The sequence below is a fragment of the Heptranchias perlo genome, unplaced genomic scaffold (genome assembly GCF_035084215.1).
Source record: "Heptranchias perlo isolate sHepPer1 unplaced genomic scaffold, sHepPer1.hap1 HAP1_SCAFFOLD_98, whole genome shotgun sequence".
Classification (NCBI taxonomy): Eukaryota; Metazoa; Chordata; class Chondrichthyes; order Hexanchiformes; family Hexanchidae; genus Heptranchias; species Heptranchias perlo.
The window spans coordinates 1,580,232-1,604,049 of NW_027140025.1; positions in this window are offsets into that span (position 1 = coordinate 1,580,232).

The following is a 23,818-nucleotide window of genomic DNA, read 5'->3' on the forward strand; positions in this document are numbered from 1 at the left end:
AAAGATTTTATCTTCAAATACAAGAATTTTTCGTGGTTTTGTCAGTTTTCAGCAAATGAACATATTTCAGCGAGCAAGAAGTTTTTTCTTTAATAGATCAAGATTTTATCTTAAAATACAAGAACTTTTCGTGGTTCTTGTCAATTTTTGTTGGTTTTCATCTGATGAACTTATTTCAGTCAGCTGGATCATTCTCCTTCCATGCAGAAAGATTTTATCTTCAAATACAAGAACTTTTCGTGGTTTTGTTAGTTTTCAGCAAATGAACATATTTCAGCGAGCAAGAAGTTTTTTCTTTAATAGATTAAGATTTTATCAAAAAATACAAGAACTTTTCGTGTTTCTTGTCAATTTTTGTTGATTTTCATCAATTGAACTTATTTCACTCAGCGACATCTTTCTTCTTTAATGCAAAAAGATTTTATCTTCAAATACAAGAATTTTTCGTGGTTTTGTTAGTTTTCAGCAAATGAACATATTTCAGCGAGCAAGACGTTTTTTCTTTAATAGATCAAGATTTTAGCTTAAAATACAAGAACTTTTTGTGGTTCTTGTCAATTTTTGTTGGTTTTCATCTGATGAACTTATTTCAGTCAGCTGGATCATTCTCCTTCCATGCAGAAAGATTTTATCTTCAAATACAAGAACTTTTCGTGGTTTTGCTAGATTTCAGCAATTGAACATATTTCAGCGAGCAAGAAGTTTTTTCTTTAATAGATTAAGATTTTATCTTAAAATACAAGAACTTTTCGTGGTTCTTGTCAATTTTTGTTGGTTTTCATCGAATGAACTTATTTCAGTCAGCTGGATCATTCTCATTCCATGCAAAAAGATTTTATCTTCAAATACAAGAACTTTTCGTGGTTTTGTTAGTTTTCAGCAAATGAACATATTTCAGCGAGCAAGAAGTTTTTTCTTTAATAGATTAAGATTTTATCTAAAAATACAAGAACTTTTCGTGGTTCTTGTCAATTTTTGTTGGTTTTCATCAATTGAACTTATTTCACTCAGCGACATCTTTCTTCTTTAATGCAAAAAGATTTTATCTTCAAATACAAGAATTTTTCGTGGTTTTGTTAGTTTTCAGCAAATGAACATATTTCAGCGAGCAAGAAGTTTTTTCTTTGATAGATCAAGATTTTATCTTAAAATACAAGAACTTTTCGTGGTTCTTGTCAATTTTTGTTGGTTTTCATCTGATGAACTTATTTCAGTCAGCTGGATCATTCTCCTTCCATGCAGAAAGATTTTATCTTCAAATACAAGAACTTTTCGTGGTTTTGTTAGTTTTCAGCAAATGAACATATTTCAGCGAGCAAGAAGTTTTTTCTTTAATAGATTAAGATTTTATCTAAAAATACAAGAACTTTTCGTGTTTCTTGTCAATTTTTGTTGATTTTCATCAATTGAACTTATTTCACTCAGCGACATCTTTCTTCTTTAATGCAAAAAGATTTTATCTTCAAATACAAGAATTTTTCGTGGTTTTGTTAGTTTTCAGCAAATGAACATATTTCAGCGAGCAAGAAGTTTTTTCTTTAATAGATCAAGATTTTAGCTTAAAATACAAGAACTTTTTGTGGTTCTTGTCAATTTTTGTTGGTTTTCATCTGATGAACTTATTTCAGTCAGCTGGATCATTCTCCTTCCATGCAGAAAGATTTTATCTTCAAATACAAGAACTTTTCGTGGTTTTGTTAGTTTTCAGCAAATGAACATATTTCAGCGAGCAAGAAGTTTTTTCTTTAATAGATCAAGATTTTATCTTAAAATACAAGAACTTTTCGTGGTTCTTGTCAATTTTTGTTGGTTTTCATCGAATGAACTTATTTCAGTCAGCTGGATCATTCTCATTCCATGCAAAAAGATTTTATCTTCAAATACAAGAACTTTTCGTGGTTTTGTTAGTTTTCAGCAAATGAACATATTTCAGCGAGCAAGAAGTTTTTTCTTTAATAGATTAAGATTTTATCTAAAAATACAAGAACTTTTCGTGGTTCTTGTCAATTTTTGTTGGTTTTCATCAATTGAACTTATTTCACTCAGCGACATCTTTCTTCTTTAATGCAAAAAGATTTTATCTTCAAATACAAGAATTTTTCGTGGTTTTGTTAGTTTTCAGCAAATGAACATATTTCAGCGAGCAAGAAGTTTTTTCTTTGATATATCAAGATTTTATCTTAAAATACAAGAACTTTTCGTGGTTCTTGTCAATTTTTGTTGGTTTTCATCTGATGAACTTATTTCAGTCAGCTGGATCATTCTCCTTCCATGCAGAAAGATTTTATCTTCAAATACAAGAACTTTTCGTGGTTTTGTTAGTTTTCAGCAAATGAACATATTTCAGCGAGCAAGAAGTTTTTTCTTTAATAGATTAAGATTTTATCTAAAAATACAAGAACTTTTCGTGTTTCTTGTCAATTTTTGTTGATTTTCATCAATTGAACTCATTTCACTCAGCGACATCTTTCTTCTTTAATGCAAAAAGATTTTATCTTCAAATACAAGAATTTTTCGTGGTTTTGTTAGTTTTCAGCAAATGAACATATTTCAGCGAGCAAGAAGTTTTTTCTTTAATAGATCAAGATTTTAGCTTAAAATACAAGAACTTTTTGTGGTTCTTGTCAATTTTTGTTGGTTTTCATCTGATGAACTTATTTCACTCAGCTGGATCATTCTCCTTCCATGCAAAAAGATTTTATCTTCAAATACAAGAACTTTTTGTGGTTTTTTTAGTTTTCAGCAAATGAACATATTTCAGCGAGCAAGAAGTTTTTTCTTGAATAGATCAAGATTTTATCCTAAAATACAAGATCTTTTCGTTGTTCTTGTCAATTTTTGTTGGTTTTCATCTGATTAACTTATTTCAGTCAGCTGGATCATTCTCCTTCCATGCAGAAAGATTTTATCTTCAAATACAAGAACTTTTAGTGGTTTTGGTAGTTTTCAGCAAATGAACATATTTCAGCGAGCCAGATGTTTTTTCTTTAATAGCATAAGATTTTATCTTAAAATACAAGAACTTTTCGTGGTTCTTGTTAATTTTTGTTGGTTTTCATCGAATGAACTTATTTCAGTCAGCTGGATCATTCTCCTTCCAAGCAAAAAGATTTTATCTTCAAATACAAGAATTTTTCGTGGTTTTGTTAGTTTTCAGCAAATTAACATATTTCAGCGAGCAAGAAGTTTTTTCTTTAATAGATCAAGATTTTATCTTAAAATACAAGATCTTTTCGTGGTTCTTGTCAATTTTTGTTGGTTTTCATCGAATGAGCTTATTTCAGTCAGCTGGATCATTCTCCTTCCATGCAAAAATATTTTATCTTCAAATACAAGAACTTTTCGTGGTTTTGTTAGTTTTCAGCAAATGAACATATTTCAGCGAGCAAGAAGTTTTTTCTTTAATAGATCAAGATTTTATCTTAAAATACAAGAACTTTTCGTGGTTCTTGTCAATTTTTGTTGGTTTTCATCAATTGAACTTATTTCAGTCAGCGAGAACTTTGTCCTTTCATGCAAAAAGATTTTATCTTCAAATACAAGAACTTTTCATGGTTTTGTTCGTTTTCAGCAAATGAACATATTTCAGCGAGCAAGAAGTTTTTTCTTTAATAGATCAAGATTTTAGCTTAAAATACAAGAACGTTTTGTGGTTCTTGTCAATTTTTGTTGGTTTTCATCTGATGAACTTATTTCAGTCAGCTGGATCATTCTCCTTCCATGCAGAAAGATTTTATCTTCAAATACAAGAACTTTTCGTGGTTTTGTTAGTTTTCAGCAAATGAACATATTTCAGCGAGCAAGAAGTTTTTTCTTTAATAGATCAAGATTTTATCTTAAAATACAAGAACTTTTCGTGGTTCTTGTCAATTTTTGTTGGTTTTCATCAAGTGAACTTATTTCACTCAGCGACATCTTTCTTCTTTAATGCAAAAAGATTTTATCTTCAAATACAAGAATTTTTCGTGGTTTTGTTAGTTTTCAGCAAATGAACATATTTCAGCGAGCAAGAAGTTTTTTCTTTAATAGATCAAGATTTTATCTTAAAATACAAGAACTTTTTGTGGTTCTTGTCAATTTTTGTTGGTTTTCATCTGATGAACTTATTTCAGTCACCTGGATCATTCTCCTTCCATGCAGAAAGATTTTATCTTCAAATACAAGAACTTTTCGTGATTTTGTTAGTTTTCAGCAAATGAACATATTTCAGCGAGCAAGAAGTTTTTTCTTTAATAGATCAAGATTTTATCTTAAAATGCAAGAACCTTTCGTGGTTCTTGTCAATTTTTGTTGGTTTTCATCTAATGAACTTATTTCAGTCAGCTGGATCATTCTCCTTCCATGCAAAAAGATTTTATCTTCAAATACAAGAACTTTTCGTGGTTTTGTTAGTTTTCAGCAAATGAACATATTTCAGCGAGCAAGAAGTTTTTTCTTTAATAGATCAAGATTTTATCCTAAAATACAAGATCTTTTGGTGGTTCTTGTCAATTTTTGTTGGTTTTTATCTGATGAACTTATTTCACTCAGCTGGATCATTCTCCTTCCATGCAGAAAGATTTTATCTTCAAATACAAGAACTTTTCGTGGTTTTGCTAGTTTTCAGCAAATGAACATATTTCAGCGAGCAAGAAGTTTTTTCTTTAATAGATTAAGATTTTATCTTAAAATACAAGAACTTTTCGTGGTTCTTGTCAATTTTTGTTGGTTTTCATCGAATGAACTTATTTCAGTCAGCTGGATCATTCTCCTTCCATGCAAAAAGATTTTATCTTCAAATACAAGAACTTTTCGTGGTTTTGTTATTTTTCAGCAAATGAACATATTTCAGCGAGCAAGAAGTTTTTTCTTTAATAGATCAAGATTTTATCTTAAAATACAAGAACTTTTCGTGGTTCTTGTCAATTTTTGTTGGTTTTCATCGAATGAACTTATTTCACTCAGCGAGAACTTTCTCCTTCCATGCAAAAAGATTTTATCTTCAAATACAAGAACTTTTCATGGTTTTGTTCGTTTTCAGCAAATGAACATATTTCAGCGAGGAAGAAGTTTTTTCTTTAATAGATCAAGATTTTATCTTGAAATACAAGAACCTTTCGTGGTTCTTGTCAATTTTTGTTGGTTTTCATCTGATGAACTTATTTCACTCAGCTGGATCATTCTCCTTCCATGCAAAAAGATTTTATCTTCAAATACAAGAACTTTTTGTGGTTTTTTTAGTTTTCAGCAAATGAACATATTTCAGCGAGCAAGAAGTTTTTTCTTTAATAGATCAAGATTTTATCCTAAAATACAAGATCTTTTCGTGGTTCTTGTCAATTTTTGTTGGTTTTCATCTAATGAACTTATTTCAGTCAGCTGGATCATTCTCCTTCCATGCAAAAAGATTTTATCTTCAAATACAAGAACTTTTCGTGGTTTTGTTACTTTTCAGCAAATGAACATATTTCAGCGAGCAAGAAGTTTTTTCTTTAATAGATCAAGATTTTATCCTAAAATACAAGATCTTTTGGTGGTTCTTGTCAATTTTTGTTGGTTTTCATCTGATGAACTTATTTCACTCAGCTGGATCATTCTCCTTCCATGCAGAAAGATTTTATCTTCAAATACATGAACTTTTCGTGGTTTTGCTAGTTTTCAGCAAATGAACATATTTCAGCGAGCAAGAAGTTTTTTCTTTAATAGATCAAGATTTTATCTTAAAATACAAGAACTTTTCGTGGTTCTTGTCAATTTTTGTTGGTTTTCATCGAATGAACTTATTTCAGTCAGCTGGATCATTCTCCTTCCATGCAAAAAGATTTTATCTTCAAATACAAGAACTTTTCGTGGTTTTGTTAGTTTTCAGCAAATGAACATATTTCAGCGAGCAAGAAGTTTTTTCTTTAATAGATCAAGATTTTATCTTGAAATACAAGAAGCTTTCGTGGTTCTTGTCAATTTTTGTTGGTTTTCATCGAATGAACTTATTTCACTCAGCTGGATCATTCTCCTTCCATGCAAAAAGATTTTATCTTCAAATACAAGAACTTTTTGTGGTTTTTTTAGTTTTCAGCAAATGAACATATTTCAGCGAGCAAGAAGTTTTTTCTTTAATAGATCAAGATTTTCTCCTAAAATACAAGATCTTTTCGTGGTTCTTGTCAATTTTTGTTGGTTTTCATCTGATGAACTTATTTCAGTCAGCTGGATCATTCTCCTTCCATGCAGAAAGATTTTATCTTCAAACAGAAGAACTTTTAGTGGTTTTGTTACTTTTCAGCAAATGAACATATTTCAGCGAGCAAGAAGTTTATTCTTTAATCGCATAAGATTTCATCTTAAAATACAAGAACTTTTCGTGGTTCTTGTCAATTTTTGTTGGTTTTCATCGAATGAACTTATTTCAGTCAGCTGGATCATTCTCCTTCCAAGCAAAAAGATTTTATCTTCAAATACTAGAACTTTTCGTGGTTTTGTTAGTTTTCAGCAAATGAACATATTTCAACGAGCAAGAAGTTTTTTCTTTAATAGATCAAGATTTTATCTTAAAATACAAGATCTTTTCGTGGTTCTTGTCAATTTTTGTTGGTTTTCATCGAATGAACTTATTTCAGTCAGCTGGATCATTCTCCTTCCATGCAAAAAGATTTTATCTTCAAATACAAGAACTTTTCGTGGTTTTGTTAGTTTTCAGCAAATGAACATATTTCAGCGAGCAAGAAGTTTTTTCTTTAATAGATCAAGATTTTATCTTAAAATACAAGAACTTTTCGTGGTTCTTGTCAATTTTTGTTGGTTTTCATCAATTGAACTTATTTCACTCAGCGACATCTTTCTTCTTTAATGCAAAAAGATTTTATCTTCAAATACAAGAATTTTTCGTGGTTTTGTTAGTTTTCAGCAAATGAACATATTTCAGCGAGCAAGAAGTTTTTTCTTTAACAGATTAAGATTTTATCTTAAAATACAAGAACTTTTCGTGGTTCTTGTCAATTTTTGTTGGTTTTCATCTGATGAACTTATTTCAGTCAGCTGGATCATTCTCCTTCCATGCAGAAAGATTTTATCTTCAAATACAAGAACTTTTCGTGGTTTTGTTAGTTTTCAGCAAATGAACATATTTCAGCGAGCAAGAAGTTTTTTCTTTAATAGATTAAGATTTTATCTAAAAATACAAGAACCTTTCGTGGTTCTTGTCAATTTTTGTTGGTTTTCATCAATTGAACTTATTTCACTCAGCGACATCTTTCTTCTTTAATGCAAAAAGATTTTATCTTCAAATACAAGAATTTTTCGTGGTTTTGTTAGTTTTCAGCAAATGAACATATTTCAGCGAGCAAGAAGTTTTTTCTTTAATAGATCAAGATTTTAGCTTAAAATACAAGAACTTTTTGTGGTTCTTGTCAATTTTTGTTGGTTTTCATCTGATGAACTTATTTCACTCAGCTGGATCATTCTCCTTCCATGCAAAAAGATTTTATCTTCAAATACAAGAACTTTTTGTGGTTTTTTTAGTTTTCAGCAAATGAACATATTTCAGCGAGCAAGAAGTTTTTTCTTGAATAGATCAAGATTTTATCCTAAAATACAAGATCTTTTCGTTGTTCTTGTCAATTTTTGTTGGTTTTCATCTGATTAACTTATTTCAGTCAGCTGGATCATTCTCCTTCCATGCAGAAAGATTTTATCTTCAAATACAAGAACTTTTAGTGGTTTTGGTAGTTTTCAGCAAATGAACATATTTCAGCGAGCCAGATGTTTTTTCTTTAATAGCATAAGATTTTATCTTAAAATACAAGAACTTTTCGTGGTTCTTGTTAATTTTTGTTGGTTTTCATCGAATGAACTTATTTCAGTCAGCTGGATCATTCTCCTTCCAAGCAAAAAGATTTTATCTTCAAATACAAGAACTTTTCGTGGTTTTGTTAGTTTTCAGCAAATTAACATATTTCAGCGAGCAAGAAGTTTTTTCTTTAATAGATCAAGATTTTATCTTAAAATACAAGATCTTTTCGTGGTTCTTGTCAATTTTTGTTGGTTTTCATCGAATGAGCTTATTTCAGTCAGCTGGATCATTCTCCTTCCATGCAAAAATATTTTATCTTCAAATACAAGAACTTTTCGTGGTTTTGTTAGTTTTCAGCAAATGAACATATTTCAGCGAGCAAGAAGTTTTTTCTTTAATAGATCAAGATTTTATCTTAAAATACAAGAACTTTTCGTGGTTCTTGTCAATTTTTGTTGGTTTTCATCAATTGAACTTATTTCACTCAGCGACATCTTTCTTCTTTAATGCAAAAAGATTTTATCTTCAAATACAAGAATTTTTCGTGGTTTTGTTAGTTTTCAGCAAATGAACATATTTCAGCGAGCAAGAAGTTTTTTCTTTAATAGATCAAGATTTTAGCTTAAAATACAAGAACGTTTTGTGGTTCTTGTCAATTTTTGTTGGTTTTCATCTGATGAACTTATTTCAGTCAGCTGGATCATTCTCCTTCCATGCAGAAAGATTTTATCTTCAAATACAAGAACTTTTCGTGGTTTTGTTAGTTTTCAGCAAATGAACATATTTCAGCGAGCAAGAAGTTTTTTCTTTAATAGATCAAGATTTTATCTTAAAATACAAGATCTTTTCGTGGTTCTTGTCAATTTTTGTTGGTTTTCATCGAATGAGCTTATTTCAGTCAGCTGGATCATTCTCCTTCCATGCAAAAAGATTTTATCTTCAAATACAAGAACTTTTCGTGGTTTTGTTAGTTTTCAGCAAATGAACATATTTCAGCGAGCAAGAAGTTTTTTCTTTAATAGATCAAGATTTTATCTTAAAATACAAGAACTTTTCGTGGTTCTTGTCAATTTTTGTTGGTTTTCATCAAGTGAACTTATTTCACTCAGCGACATCTTTCTTCTTTAATGCAAAAAGATTTTATCTTCAAATACAAGAATTTTTCGTGGTTTTGTTAGTTTTCAGCAAATGAACATATTTCAGCGAGCAAGAAGTTTTTTCTTTAATAGATCAAGATTTTATCTTAAAATACAAGAACTTTTTGTGGTTCTTGTCAATTTTTGTTGGTTTTCATCTGATGAACTTATTTCAGTCAGCTGGATCATTCTCCTTCCATGCAGAAAGATTTTATCTTCAAATACAAGAACTTTTCGTGATTTTGTTAGTTTTCAGCAAATGAACATATTTCAGCGAGCAAGAAGTTTTTTCTTTAATAGATCAAGATTTTATCTTAAAATGCAAGAACCTTTCGTGGTTCTTGTCAATTTTTGTTGGTTTTCATCTAATGAACTTATTTCAGTCAGCTGGATCATTCTCCTTCCATGCAAAAAGATTTTATCTTCAAATACAAGAACTTTTCGTGGTTTTGTTACTTTTCAGCAAATGAACATATTTCAGCGAGCAAGAAGTTTTTTCTTTAATAGATCAAGATTTTATCCTAAAATACAAGATCTTTTGGTGGTTCTTGTCAATTTTTGTTGGTTTTTATCTGATGAACTTATTTCACTCAGCTGGATCATTCTCCTTCCATGCAGAAAGATTTTATCTTCAAATACAAGAACTTTTCGTGGTTTTGCTAGTTTTCAGCAAATGAACATATTTCAGCGAGCAAGAAGTTTTTTCTTTAATAGATTAAGATTTTATCTTAAAATACAAGAACTTTTCGTGGTTCTTGTCAATTTTTGTTGGTTTTCATCGAATGAACTTATTTCAGTCAGCTGGATCATTCTCCTTCCATGCAAAAAGATTTTATCTTCAAATACAAGAACTTTTCGTGGTTTTGTTATTTTTCAGCAAATGAACATATTTCAGCGAGCAAGAAGTTTTTTCTTTAATAGATCAAGATTTTATCTTAAAATACAAGAACTTTTCGTGGTTCTTGTCAATTTTTGTTGGTTTTCATCGAATGAACTTATTTCACTCAGCGAGAACTTTCTCCTTCCATGCAAAAAGATTTTATCTTCAAATACAAGAACTTTTCATGGTTTTGTTCGTTTTCAGCAAATGAACATATTTCAGCGAGGAAGAAGTTTTTTCTTTAATAGATCAAGATTTTATCTTGAAATACAAGAACCTTTCGTGGTTCTTGTCAATTTTTGTTGGTTTTCATCTGATGAACTTATTTCACTCAGCTGGATCATTCTCCTTCCATGCAAAAAGATTTTATCTTCAAATACAAGAACTTTTTGTGGTTTTTTTAGTTTTCAGCAAATGAACATATTTCAGCGAGCAAGAAGTTTTTTCTTTAATAGATCAAGATTTTATCCTAAAATACAAGATCTTTTCGTGGTTCTTGTCAATTTTTGTTGGTTTTCATCTAATGAACTTATTTCAGTCAGCTGGATCATTCTCCTTCCATGCAAAAAGATTTTATCTTCAAATACAAGAACTTTTCGTGGTTTTGTTACTTTTCAGCAAATGAACATATTTCAGCGAGCAAGAAGTTTTTTCTTTAATAGATCAAGATTTTATCCTAAAATACAAGATCTTTTGGTGGTTCTTGTCAATTTTTGTTGGTTTTCATCTGATGAACTTATTTCACTCAGCTGGATCATTCTCCTTCCATGCAGAAAGATTTTATCTTCAAATACATGAACTTTTCGTGGTTTTGCTAGTTTTCAGCAAATGAACATATTTCAGCGAGCAAGAAGTTTTTTCTTTAATAGATCAAGATTTTATCTTAAAATACAAGAACTTTTCGTGGTTCTTGTCAATTTTTGTTGGTTTTCATCGAATGAACTTATTTCAGTCAGCTGGATCATTCTCCTTCCATGCAAAAAGATTTTATCTTCAAATACAAGAACTTTTCGTGGTTTTGTTAGTTTTCAGCAAATGAACATATTTCAGCGAGCAAGAAGTTTTTTCTTTAATAGATCAAGATTTTATCTTGAAATACAAGAAGCTTTCGTGGTTCTTGTCAATTTTTGTTGGTTTTCATCGAATGAACTTATTTCACTCAGCTGGATCATTCTCCTTCCATGCAAAAAGATTTTATCTTCAAATACAAGAACTTTTTGTGGTTTTTTTAGTTTTCAGCAAATGAACATATTTCAGCGAGCAAGAAGTTTTTTCTTTAATAGATCAAGATTTTCTCCTAAAATACAAGATCTTTTCGTGGTTCTTGTCAATTTTTGTTGGTTTTCATCTGATGAACTTATTTCAGTCAGCTGGATCATTCTCCTTCCATGCAGAAAGATTTTATCTTCAAACAGAAGAACTTTTAGTGGTTTTGTTACTTTTCAGCAAATGAACATATTTCAGCGAGCAAGAAGTTTATTCTTTAATCGCATAAGATTTCATCTTAAAATACAAGAACTTTTCGTGGTTCTTGTCAATTTTTGTTGGTTTTCATCGAATGAACTTATTTCAGTCAGCTGGATCATTCTCCTTCCAAGCAAAAAGATTTTATCTTCAAATACTAGAACTTTTCGTGGTTTTGTTAGTTTTCAGCAAATGAACATATTTCAACGAGCAAGAAGTTTTTTCTTTAATAGATCAAGATTTTATCTTAAAATACAAGATCTTTTCGTGGTTCTTGTCAATTTTTTTGGTTTTCATCGAATGAACTTATTTCAGTCAGCTGGATCATTCTCCTTCCATGCAAAAAGATTTTATCTTCAAATACAAGAACTTTTCGTGGTTTTGTTAGTTTTCAGCAAATGAACATATTTCAGCGAGCAAGAAGTTTTTTCTTTAATAGATCAAGATTTTATCTTAAAATACAAGAACTTTTCGTGGTTCTTGTCAATTTTTGTTGGTTTTCATCAATTGAACTTATTTCACTCAGCGACATCTTTCTTCTTTAATGCAAAAAGATTTTATCTTCAAATACAAGAATTTTTCGTGGTTTTGTTAGTTTTCAGCAAATGAACATATTTCAGCGAGCAAGAAGTTTTTTCTTTAATAGATCAAGATTTTATCTTAAAATACAAGAACTTTTCGTGGTTCTTGTCAATTTTTGTTGGTTTTCATCTGATGAACTTATTTCAGTCAGCTGGATCATTCTCCTTCCATGCAGAAAGATTTTATCTTCAAATACAAGAACTTTTCGTGGTTTTGTTAGTTTTCAGCAAATGAACATATTTCAGCGAGCAAGAAGTTTTTTCTTTAATAGATTAAGATTTTATCTAAAAATACAAGAACCTTTCGTGGTTCTTGTCAATTTTTGTTGGTTTTCATCAATTGAACTTATTTCACTCAGCGACATCTTTCTTCTTTAATGCAAAAAGATTTTATCTTCAAATACAAGAATTTTTCGTGGTTTTGTTAGTTTTCAGCAAATGAACATATTTCAGCGAGCAAGAAGTTTTTTCTTTAATAGATCAAGATTTTAGCTTAAAATACAAGAACTTTTTGTGGTTCTTGTCAATTTTTGTTGGTTTTCATCTGATGAACTTATTTCAGTCAGCTGGATCATTCTCCTTCCATGCAGAAAGATTTTATCTTCAAATACAAGAACTTTTCGTGGTTTTGTTAGTTTTCAGCAAATGAACATATTTCAGCGAGCAAGAAGTTTTTTCTTTAATAGATCAAGATTTTATCTTAAAATGCAAGAACCTTTCGTGGTTCTTGTCAATTTTTGTTGGTTTTCATCTAATGAACTTATTTCAGTCAGCTGGATCATTCTCCTTCCATGCAAAAAGATTTTATCTTCAAATACAAGAACTTTTCGTGGTTTTGTTACTTTTCAGCAAATGAACATATTTCAGCGAGCAAGAAGTTTTTTCTTTAATAGATCAAGATTTTATCCTAAAATACAAGATCTTTTGGTGGTTCTTGTCAATTTTTGTTGGTTTTCATCTGATGAACTTATTTCACTCAGCTGGATCATTCTCCTTCCATGCAGAAAGATTTTATCTTCAAATACAAGAACTTTTCGTGGTTTTGCTAGTTTTCAGCAAATGAACATATTTCAGTGAGCAAGAAGTTTTTTCTTTAATAGATTAAGATTTTATCTAAAAATACAAGAACTTTTCGTGGTTCTTGTCAATTTTTGTTGGTTTTCATCAATTGAACTTATTTCACTCAGCGACATCTTTCTTCTTTAATGCAAAAAGATTTTATCTTCAAATACAAAAATTTTTCGTGGTTTTGTTAGTTTTCAGCAAATGAACATATTTCAGCGAGCAAGAAGTTTTTTCTTTAATAGATCAAGATTTTATCTTAAAATACAAGAACTTTTCGTGGTGCTTGTCAATTTTTGTTGGTTTTCATCTGATGAACTTATTTCAGTCAGCTGGATCATTCTCCTTCCATGCAGAAAGATTTTATCTTCAAATACAAGAACTTTTCGTGGTTTTGTTAGTTTTCAGCAAATGAACATATTTCAGCGAGCAAGAAGTTTTTTCTTTAATAGATCAAGATTTTAGCTTAAAATACAAGAACTTTTTGTGGTTCTTGTCAATTTTTGTTGGTTTTCATCTGATGAACTTATTTCAGTCAGCTGGATCATTCTCCTTCCATGCAGAAAGATTTTATCTTCAAATACAAGAACTTTTCGTGGTTTTGTTAGTTTTCAGCAAATGAACATATTTCAGCGAGCAAGAAGTTTTTTCTTTAATACATCAAGATTTTATCTTAAAATGCAAGAACCTTTCGTGGTTCTTGTCAATTTTTGTTGGTTTTCATCTAATGAACTTATTTCAGTCAGCTGGATCATTCTCCTTCCATGCAGAAAGATTTTATCTTCAAATACAAGAACTTTTCGTGGTTTTGCTAGTTTTCAGCAAATGAACATATTTCAGCGAGCAAGAAGTTTTTTCTTTAATAGATTAAGATTTTATCTTAAAATACAAGAACTTTTCGTGGTTCTTGTCAATTTTTGTTGGTTTTCATCGAATGAACTTATTTCAGTCAGCTGGATCATTCTCCTTCCATGCAAAAAGATTTTATCTTCAAATACAAGAACTTTTCGTGGTTTTGTTAGTTTTCAGCAAATGAACATATTTCAGCGAGCAAGAAGTTTTTTCTTTAATAGATCAAGATTTTATCTTAAAATACAAGAACTTTTCGTGGTTCTTGTCAATTTTTGTTTGTTTTCATCGAATGAACTTATTTCAGTCAGCGAGAACTTTCTCCTTCCAAGCAAAAAGATTTTATCTTCAAATACAAGAACTTTTCATGGTTTTGTTCGTTTTCAGCAAATGAACATATTTCAGCGAGCAAGAAGTTTTTTCTTTAATAGATCCAGATTTTATCTTGAAATACAAGAACCTTTCGTGGTTCTTGTCAATTTTTGTTGGTTTTCATCTGATGAACTTATTTCACTCAGCTGGATCATTCTCCTTCCATGCAAACAGATTTTATCTACAAATGCAAGAACTTTTTGTGGTTTTTTTAGTTTTCAGCAAATGAACATATTTCAGCGAGCAACAAGTTTTTTCTTTAATAGATCAAGATTTTATCCTAAAATACAAGATCTTTTTGTGGTTCTTGTCAATTTTTGTTGGTTTTCATCTGATGAACTTATTTCAGTCAGCTGGATCATTCTCCTTCCATGCAGAAAGATTTTATCTTCAAATACAAGAACTTTTAGTGGTTTTGGTAGTTTTCAGCAAATGAACATATTTCAGCGAGCAAGAAGTTTATTCTTTAATCGCATAAGATTTTATCTTAAAATACAAGAACTTTTCGTGGTTCTTGTCAATTTTTGTTGGTTTTCATCGAATGAACTTATTTCAGTCAGCTGGATCATTCTCATTCCATGCAAAAAGATTTTATCTTCAAATACAAGAACTTTCCGTGGTTTTGTTAGTTTTCAGCAAATGAACATATTTCAGCGAGCAAGAAGTTTTTTCTTTAATAGATCAAGATTTTATCTTAAAATACAAGAACTTTTCGTGGTTCTTGTCAATTTTTGTTGGTTTTCATCAATTGAACTTATTTCACTCAGCGACATCTTTCTTCTTTAATGCAAAAAGATTTTATCTTCAAATACAAGAATTTTTCGTGGTTTTGTTAGTTTTCAGCAAATGAACATATTTCAGCGAGCAAGAAGTTTTTTCTTTAATAGATCAAGATTTTATCTTAAAATACAAGAACTTTTCGTGGTTCTTGTCAATTTTTGTTGGTTTTCATCTGATGAACTTATTTCAGTCAGCTGGATCATTCTCCTTCCATGCAGAAAGATTTTATCTTCAAATACAAGAACTTTTCGTGGTTTTGTTAGTTTTCAGCAAATGAACATATTTCAGCGAGCAAGAAGTTTTTTCTTTAATAGATTAAGATTTTATCTAAAAATACAAGAACTTTTCGTGGTTCTTGTCAATTTTTCTTGGTTTTCATCAATTGAACTTATTTCACTCAGCGACATCTTTCTTCTTTAATGCAAAAAGATTTTATCTTCAAATACAAGAATTTTTCGTGGTTTTGTTAGTTTTCAGCAAATGAACATATTTCAGCGAGCAAGAAGTTTTTTCTTTAATAGATCAAGATTTTAGCTTAAAATACAAGAACTTTTTGTGGTTCTTGTCAATTTTTGTTGGTTTTCATCTGATGAACTTATTTCAGTCAGCTGGATCATTCTCCTTCCATGCAAAAAGATTTTATCTTCAAATACAAGAACTTTTCGTGGTTTTGTTACTTTTCAGCAAATGAACATATTTCAGCGAGCAAGAAGTTTTTTCTTTAATAGATCAAGATTTTATCCTAAAATACAAGATCTTTTGGTGGTTCTTGTCAATTTTTGTTGGTTTTCATCTGATGAACTTACTTCACTCAGCTGGATCATTCTCCTTCCATGCAGAAAGATTTTATCTTCAAATACAAGAACTTTTCATGGTTTTGTTCGTTTTCAGCAAATGAACATATTTCAGCGAGCAAGAAGTTTTTTCTTTAATCGCATAAGATTTTATCTTAAAATACAAGAACTTTTTGTGGTTCTTGTCAATTTTTGTTGGTTTTCATCTGATGAACTTATTTCAGTCAGCTGGATCATTCTCCTTCCATGCAGAAAGATTTTATCTTCAAATACAAGAACTTTTCGTGGTTTTGTTAGTTTTCAGCAAATGAACATATTTCAGCGAGCAAGAAGTTTTTTCTTTAATAGATCAAGATTTTATCTTAAAATGCAAGAACCTTTCGTGGTTCTTGTCAATTTTTGTTGGTTTTCATCTGATTAACTTATTTCAGTCAGCTGGATCATTCTCCTTCCATGCAGAAAGATTTTATCTTCAAATACAAGAACTTTTAGTGGTTTTGGTAGTTTTCAGCAAATGAACATATTTCAGCGAGCCAGAAGTTTTTTCTTTAATAGCATAAGATTTTATGTTAAAAGACAAGAACTTTTCGTGGTTCTTGTTAATTTTTGTTGGTTTTCATCGAATGAACTTATTTCAGTCAGCTGGATCATTCTCCTTCCAAGCAAAAAGATTTTATCTTCAAATACAAGAACTTTTCGTGGTTTTGTTCGTTTTCAGCAAATTAACATATTTCAGCGAGCAAGAAGTTTTTTCTTTAATAGATCAAGATTTTATCTTAAAATACAAGATCTTTTCGTGGTTCTTGTCAATTTTTGTTGGTTTTCATCGAATGAGCTTATTTCAGTCAGCTGGATCATTCTCCTTCCATGCAAAAAGATTTTATCTTCAAATACAAGAACTTTTCGTGGTTTTGTTAGTTTTCAGCAAATGAACATATTTCAGCGAGCAAGAAGTTTTTTCTTTAATAGATCAAGATTTTATCTTAAAATACAAGAACTTTTCGTGGTTCTTGTCAATTTTTGTTGGTTTTCATCAATTGAACTTATTTCACTCAGCGACATCTTTCTTCTTTAATGCAAAAAGATTTTATCTTCAAATACAAGAATTTTTCGTGGTTTTGTTAGTTTTCAGCAAATGAACATATTTCAGCGAGCAAGAAGTTTTTTCTTTAATAGATCAAGATTTTATCTTAAAATACAAGAACTTTTTGTGGTTCTTGTCAATTTTTGTTGGTTTTCATCTGATGAACTTATTTCAGTCAGCTGGATCATTCTCCTTCCATGCAGAAAGATTTTATCTTCAAATACAAGAACTTTTCGTGGTTTTGCTAGTTTTCAGCAAATGAACATATTTCAGCGAGCAAGAAGTTTTTTCTTTAATAGATTAAGATTTTATCTTAAAATACAAGAACTTTTCGTGGTTCTTGTCAATTTTTGTTGGTTTTCATCGAATGAACTTATTTCAGTCAGCTGGATCATTCTCCTTCCATGCAAAAAGATTTTATCTTCAAATACAAGAACTTGTCGTGGTTTTGTTAGTTTTCAGCAAATTAACATATTTCAGCGAGCAAGAAGTTTTTTCTTGAATAGATCAAGATTTTATCTTAAAATACAAGATCTTTTCGTGGTTCTTGTCAATTTTTGTTGGTTTTCATCGAATGAGCTTATTTCAGTCAGCTGGATCATTCTCCTTCCATGCAAAAAGATTTTATCTTCAAATACAAGAACTTTTCGTGGTTTTGTTAGTTTTCAGCAAATGAACATATTTCAGCGAGCAAGAAGTTTTTTCTTTAATAGATCAAGATTTTATCTTAAAATACAAGAACTTTTCGTGGTTCTTGTCAATTTTTGTTGGTTTTCATCAATTGAACTTATTTCACTCAGCGACATCTTTCTTCTTTAATGCAAAAAGATTTTATCTTCAAATACAAGAATTTTTCGTGGTTTTGTTAGTTTTCAGCAAATGAACATATTTCAGCGAGCAAGAAGTTTTTTCTTTAATAGATCAAGATTTTATCTTAAAATACAAGAACTTTTTGTGGTTCTTGTCAATTTTTGTTGGTTTTCATCTGATGAACTTATTTCAGTCAGCTGGATCATTCTCCTTCCATGCAGAAAGATTTTATCTTCAAATACAAGAACTTTTCGTGGTTTTGTTAGTTTTCAGCAAATGAACATATTTCAGCGAGCAAGAAGTTTTTTCTTTAATAGATCAAGATTTTATCTTAAAATGCAAGAACCTTTCGTGGCTCTTGTCAATTTTTGTTGGTTTTCATCTAATGAACTTATTTCAGTCAGCTGGATCATTCTCCTTCCATGCAAAAAGATTTTATCTTCAAATACAAGAACTTTTCGTGGTTTTGTTACTTTTCAGCAAATGAACATATTTCAGCGAGCAAGAAGTTTTTTCTTTAATAGATCAAGATTTTATCCTAAAATACAAGATCTTTTGGTGGTTCTTGTCAATTTTTGTTGGTTTTTATCTAATGAACATATTTCACTCAGCTGGATCATTCTCCTTCCATGCAGAAAGATTTTATCTTCAAATACAAGAACTTTTCGTGGTTTTGCTAGTTTTCAGCAAATGAACATATTTCAGCGAGCAAGAAGTTTTTTCTTTAATAGATTAAGATTTTATCTTAAAATACAAGAACTTTTCGTGGTTCTTGTCAATTTTTGTTGGTTTTCATCGAATGAACTTATTTCAGTCAGCTGGATCATTCTCCTTCCATGCAAAAAGATTTTATCTTCAAATACAAGAACTTTTCGTGGTTTTGTTATTTTTCAGCAAATGAACATATTTCAGCGAGCAAGAAGTTTTTTCTTTAATAGATCAAGATTTTATCTTAAAATACAAGAACTTTTCGTGGTTCTTGTCAATTTTTGTTGGTTTTCATCGAATGAACTTATTTCACTCAGCGAGAACTTTCTCCTTCCATGCAAAAAGATTTTATCTTCAAATACAAGAACTTTTCGTGGTTTTGCTAGTTTTCAGCAAATGAACATATTTCAGCGAGCAAGAAGTTTTTTCTTTAATAGCATAAGATTTTATCTTAAAATACAAGATCTTTTCGTGGTTCTTGTCAATTTTTGTTGGTTTTCATCTGATGAACTTATTTCAGTCAGCTGGATCATTCTCCTTCCATGCAGAAAGATTTTATCTTCAAATACAAGAACTTTTCGTGGTTTTGTTAGTTTTCAGCAAATGAACATATTTCAGCGAGCAAGAAGTTTTTTCTTTAATAGATTAAGATTTTATCTTAAAATACAAGAACTTTTCGTGGTTCTTGTCAATTTTTGTTGGTTTTCATCTGATGAACTTATTTCAGTCAGCTGGATCATTCTCCTTCCATGCAGAAAGATTTTATCTTCAAATACAAGAACTTTTCGTGGTTTTGTTAGTTTTCAGCAAATGAACATATTTCAGCGAGCAAGAAGTTTTTTCTTTAATAGATTAAGATTTTATCTTGAAATACAAGATCTTTTCGTGGTTCTTGTCAATTTTTGTTGGTTTTCATCTGATGAACTTATTTCAGTCAGCTGGATCATTCTCCTTCCATGCAGAAAGATTTTATCTTCAAATACAAGAACTTTTCGTGGTTTTGTTAGTTTTCAGCAAATGAACATATTTCAGCGAGCAAGAAGTTTTTTCTTTAATAGATCAAGATTTTATCTTAAAATGCAAGAACCTTTCGTGGTTCTTGTCAATTTTTGTTGGTTTTCATCTGATTAACTTATTTCAGTCAGCTGGATCATTCTCCTTCCATGCAGAAAGATTTTATCTTCAAATACAAGAACTTTTAGTGGTTTTGTTAGTTTTCAGCAAATGAACATATTTCAGCGAGCCAGAAGTTTTTTCTTTAATAGCATAAGATTTTATCTTAAAATACAAGAACTTTTCGTGGTTCTTGTTAATTTTTGTTGGTTTTCATCGAATGAACTTATTTCAGTCAGCTGGATCATTCTCCTTCCAAGCAAAAAGATTTTATCTTCAAATACAAGAACTTTTCGTGGTTTTGTTCGTTTTCAGCAAATTAACATATTTCAGCGAGCAAGAAGTTTTTTCTTTAATAGATCAAGATTTTATCTTAAAATACAAGATCTTTTCGTGGTTCTTGTCAATTTTTGTTGGTTTTCATCGAATGAGCTTATTTCAGTCAGCTGGATCATTCTCCTTCCATGCAAAAAGATTTTATCTTCAAATACAAGAACTTTTCGTGGTTTTGTTAGTTTTCAGCAAATGAACATATTTCAGCGAGCAAGAAGTTTTTTCTTTAATAGATCAAGATTTTATCTTAAAATACAAGAACTTTTCGTGGTTCTTGTCAATTTTTGTTGGTTTTCATCAATTGAACTTATTTCACTCAGCGACATCTTTCTTCTTTAATGCAAAAAGATTTTATCTTCAAATACAAGAATTTTTCGTGGTTTTGTTAGTTTTCAGCAAATTAACATATTTCAGCGAGCAAGAAGTTTTTTCTTTAATAGATCAAGATTTTATCTTAAAATACAAGATCTTTTCGTGGTTCTTGTCAATTTTTGTTGGTTTTCATCGAATGAGCTTATTTCAGTCAGCTGGATCATTCTCCTTCCATGCAAAAAGATTTTATCTTCAAATACAAGAACTTTTCGTGGTTTTGTTAGTTTTCAGCAAATGAACATATTTCAGCGAGCAAGAAGTTTTTTCTTTAATCGATCAAGATTTTATCTTAAAATACAAGAACTTTTCGTGGTTCTTGTCAATTTTTGTTGGTTTTCATCAATTGAACTTATTTCACTCAGCGACATCTTTCTTCTTTAATGCAAAAAGATTTTATCTTCAAATACAAGAATTTTTCGTGGTTTTGTTAGTTTTCAGCAAATGAACATATTTCAGCGAGCAAGAAGTTTTTTCTTTAATAGATCAAGATTTTATCTTAAAATACAAGAACTTTTTGTGGTTCTTGTCAATTTTTGTTGGTTTTCATCTGATGAACTTATTTCAGTCAGCTGGATCATTCTCCTTCCATGCAGAAAGATTTTATCTTCAAATACAAGAACTTTTCGTGGTTTTGTTAGTTTTCAGCAAATGAACATATTTCAGCGAGCAAGAAGTTTTTTCTTTAATAGATCAAGATTTTATCTTAAAATGCAAGAACCTTTCGTGGTTCTTGTCAATTTTTGTTGGTTTTCATCTAATGAACTTATTTCAGTCAGCTGGATCATTCTCCTTCCATGCAAAAAGATTTTATCTTCAAATACAAGAACTTTTCGTGGTTTTGTTACTTTTCAGCAAATGAACATATTTCAGCGAGCAAGAAGTTTTTTCTTTAATAGATCAAGATTTTATCCTAAAATACAATATCTTTTGGTGGTTCTTGTCAATTTTTGTTGGTTTTTATCTGATGAACTTATTTCACTCAGCTGGATCATTCTCCTTCCATGCAGAAAGATTTTATCTTCAAATACAAGAACTTTTCGTGGTTTTGCTAGTTTTCAGCAAATGAACATATTTCAGCGAGCAAGAAGTTTTTTCTTTAATAGATTAAGATTTTATCTTAAAATACAAGAACTTTTCGTGGTTCTTGTCAATTTTTGTTGGTTTTCATCGAATGAACTTATTTCAGTCAGCTGGATCATTCTCCTTCCATGCAAAAAGATTTTATCTTCAAATACAAGAACTTTTCGTGGTTTTGTTATTTTTCAGCAAATGAACATATTTCAGCGAGCAAGAAGTTTTTTCTTTAATAGATCAAGATTTTATCTTAAAATACAAGAACTTTTCGTGGTTCTTGTCAATTTTTGTTGGTTTTCATCGAATGAACTTATTTCACTCAGCGAGAACTTTCTCCTTCCATGCAAAAAGATTTTATCTTCAAATACAAGAACTTTTCATGGTTTTGTTCGTTTTCAGCAAATGAACATATTTCAGCGAGGAAGAAGTTTTTTCTTTAATCGATCAAGATTTTATCTTGAAATACAAGAACCTTTCGTGGTTCTTGTCAATTTTTGTTGGTTTTCATCTGATGAACTTATTTCACTCAGCTGGATCATTCTCCTTCCATGCAAAAAGATTTTATCTTCAAATACAAGAACTTTTCGTGGTTTTGTTAGTTTTCAGCAAATGAACATATTTCAGCGAGCAAGAAGTTTTTTCTTTAATAGATCAAGATTTTAGCTTAAAATACAAGAACATTTTGTGGTTCTTGTCAATTTTTGTTGGTTTTCATCTGATGAACTTATTTCAGTCAGCTGGATCATTCTCCTTCCATGCAGAAAGATTTTATCTTCAAATACAAGAACTTTTCGTGGTTTTGTTAGTTTTCAGCAAATGAACATATTTCAGCGAGCAAGAAGTTTTTTCTTTAATAGATCAAGATTTTATCTTAAAATGCAAGAACCTTTCGTGGTTCTTGTCAATTTTTGTTGGTTTTCATCTAATGAACTTATTTCAGTCAGCTGGATCATTCTCCTTCCATGCAAAAAGATTTTATCTTCAAATACAAGAACTTTTCGTGGTTTTGTTACTTTTCAGCAAATGAACATATTTCAGCGAGCAAGAAGTTTTTTCTTTAATAGATCAAGATTTTATCCTAAAATACAAGATCTTTTGGTGGTTCTTGTCAATTTTTGTTGGTTTTCATCTGATGAACTTATTTCACTCAGCTGGATCATTCTCCTTCCATGCAGAAAGATTTTATCTTCAAATACAAGAACTTTTCGTGGTTTTGCTAGTTTTCAGCAAATGAACATATTTCAGCGAGCAAGAAGTTTTTTCTTTAATAGATCAAGATTTTATCTTAAAATACAAGAACTTTTCGTGGTTCTTGTCAATTTTTGTTGGTTTTCATCGAATGAACTTATTTCAGTCAGCTGGATCATTATCCTTCCATGCAAAAAGATTTTATCTTCAAATACAAGAACTTTTCGTGGTTTTGTTAGTTTTCAGCAAATGAACATATTTCAGCGAGCAAGAAGTTTTTTCTTTCATAGATCAAGATTTTATCTTGAAATACAAGAACCTTTCGTGGTTCTTGTCAATTTTTGTTGGTTTTCATCGAATGAACTTATTTCACTCAGCTGGATCATTCTCCTTCCATGCAGAAAGATTTTATCTTCAAATACAAGAACTTTTCGTGGTTTTGCTAGTTTTCAGCAAATGAACATATTTCAGCGAGCAAGAAGTTTTTTCTTTAATAGATCAAGATTTTCTCCTAAAATACAAGATCTTTTCGTGGTTCTTGTCAATTTTTGTTGGTTTTCATCTGATGAACTTATTTCAGTCAGCTGGATCATTCTCCTTCCATGCAGAAAGATTTTATCTTCAAATACAAGAACTTTTAGTGGTTTTGGTAGTTTTCAGCAAATGAACATATTTCAGCGAGCAAGAAGTTTATTCTTTAATCGCATAAGATTTTATCTTAAAATACAAGAACTTTTCGTGGTTCTTGTCAATTTTTGTTGGTTTTCATCGAATGAACTTATTTCAGTCAGCTGGATCATTCTCCTTCCAAGCAAAAAGATTTTATCTTCAAATACTAGAACTTTTCGTGGTTTTGTTAGTTTTCAGCAAATGAACATATTTCAGCGAGCAAGAAGTTTTTTCTTTAATAGATCAAGATTTTATCTTAAAATACAAGATCTTTTCGTGGTTCTTGTCAATTTTTGTTGGTTTTCATCGAATGAACTTATTTCAGTCAGCTGGATCATTCTCCTTCCATGCAAAATGATTTTATCTTCAAATACAAGAACTTTTCGTGGTTTTGTTCGTTTTCAGCAAATGAACATATTTCAGCGAGCAAGAAGTTTTTTCTTTAATAGATCAAGATTTTATCTTAAAATACAAGAACTTTTCGTGGTTCTTGTCAATTTTTGTTGGTTTTCATCAATTGAACTTATTTCACTCAGCGACATCTTTCTTCTTTAATGCAAAAAGATTTTATCTTCAAATACAAGAATTTTTCGTGGTTTTGTTAGTTTTCAGCAAATGAACATATTTCAGCGAGCAAGAAGTTTTTTCTTTAATAGATCAAGATTTTATCTTAAAATACAAGAACTTTTCGTGGTTCTTGTCAATTTTTGTTGGTTTTCATCTGATGAACTTATTTCAGTCAGCTGGATCATTCTCCTTCCATGCAGAAAGATTTTATCTT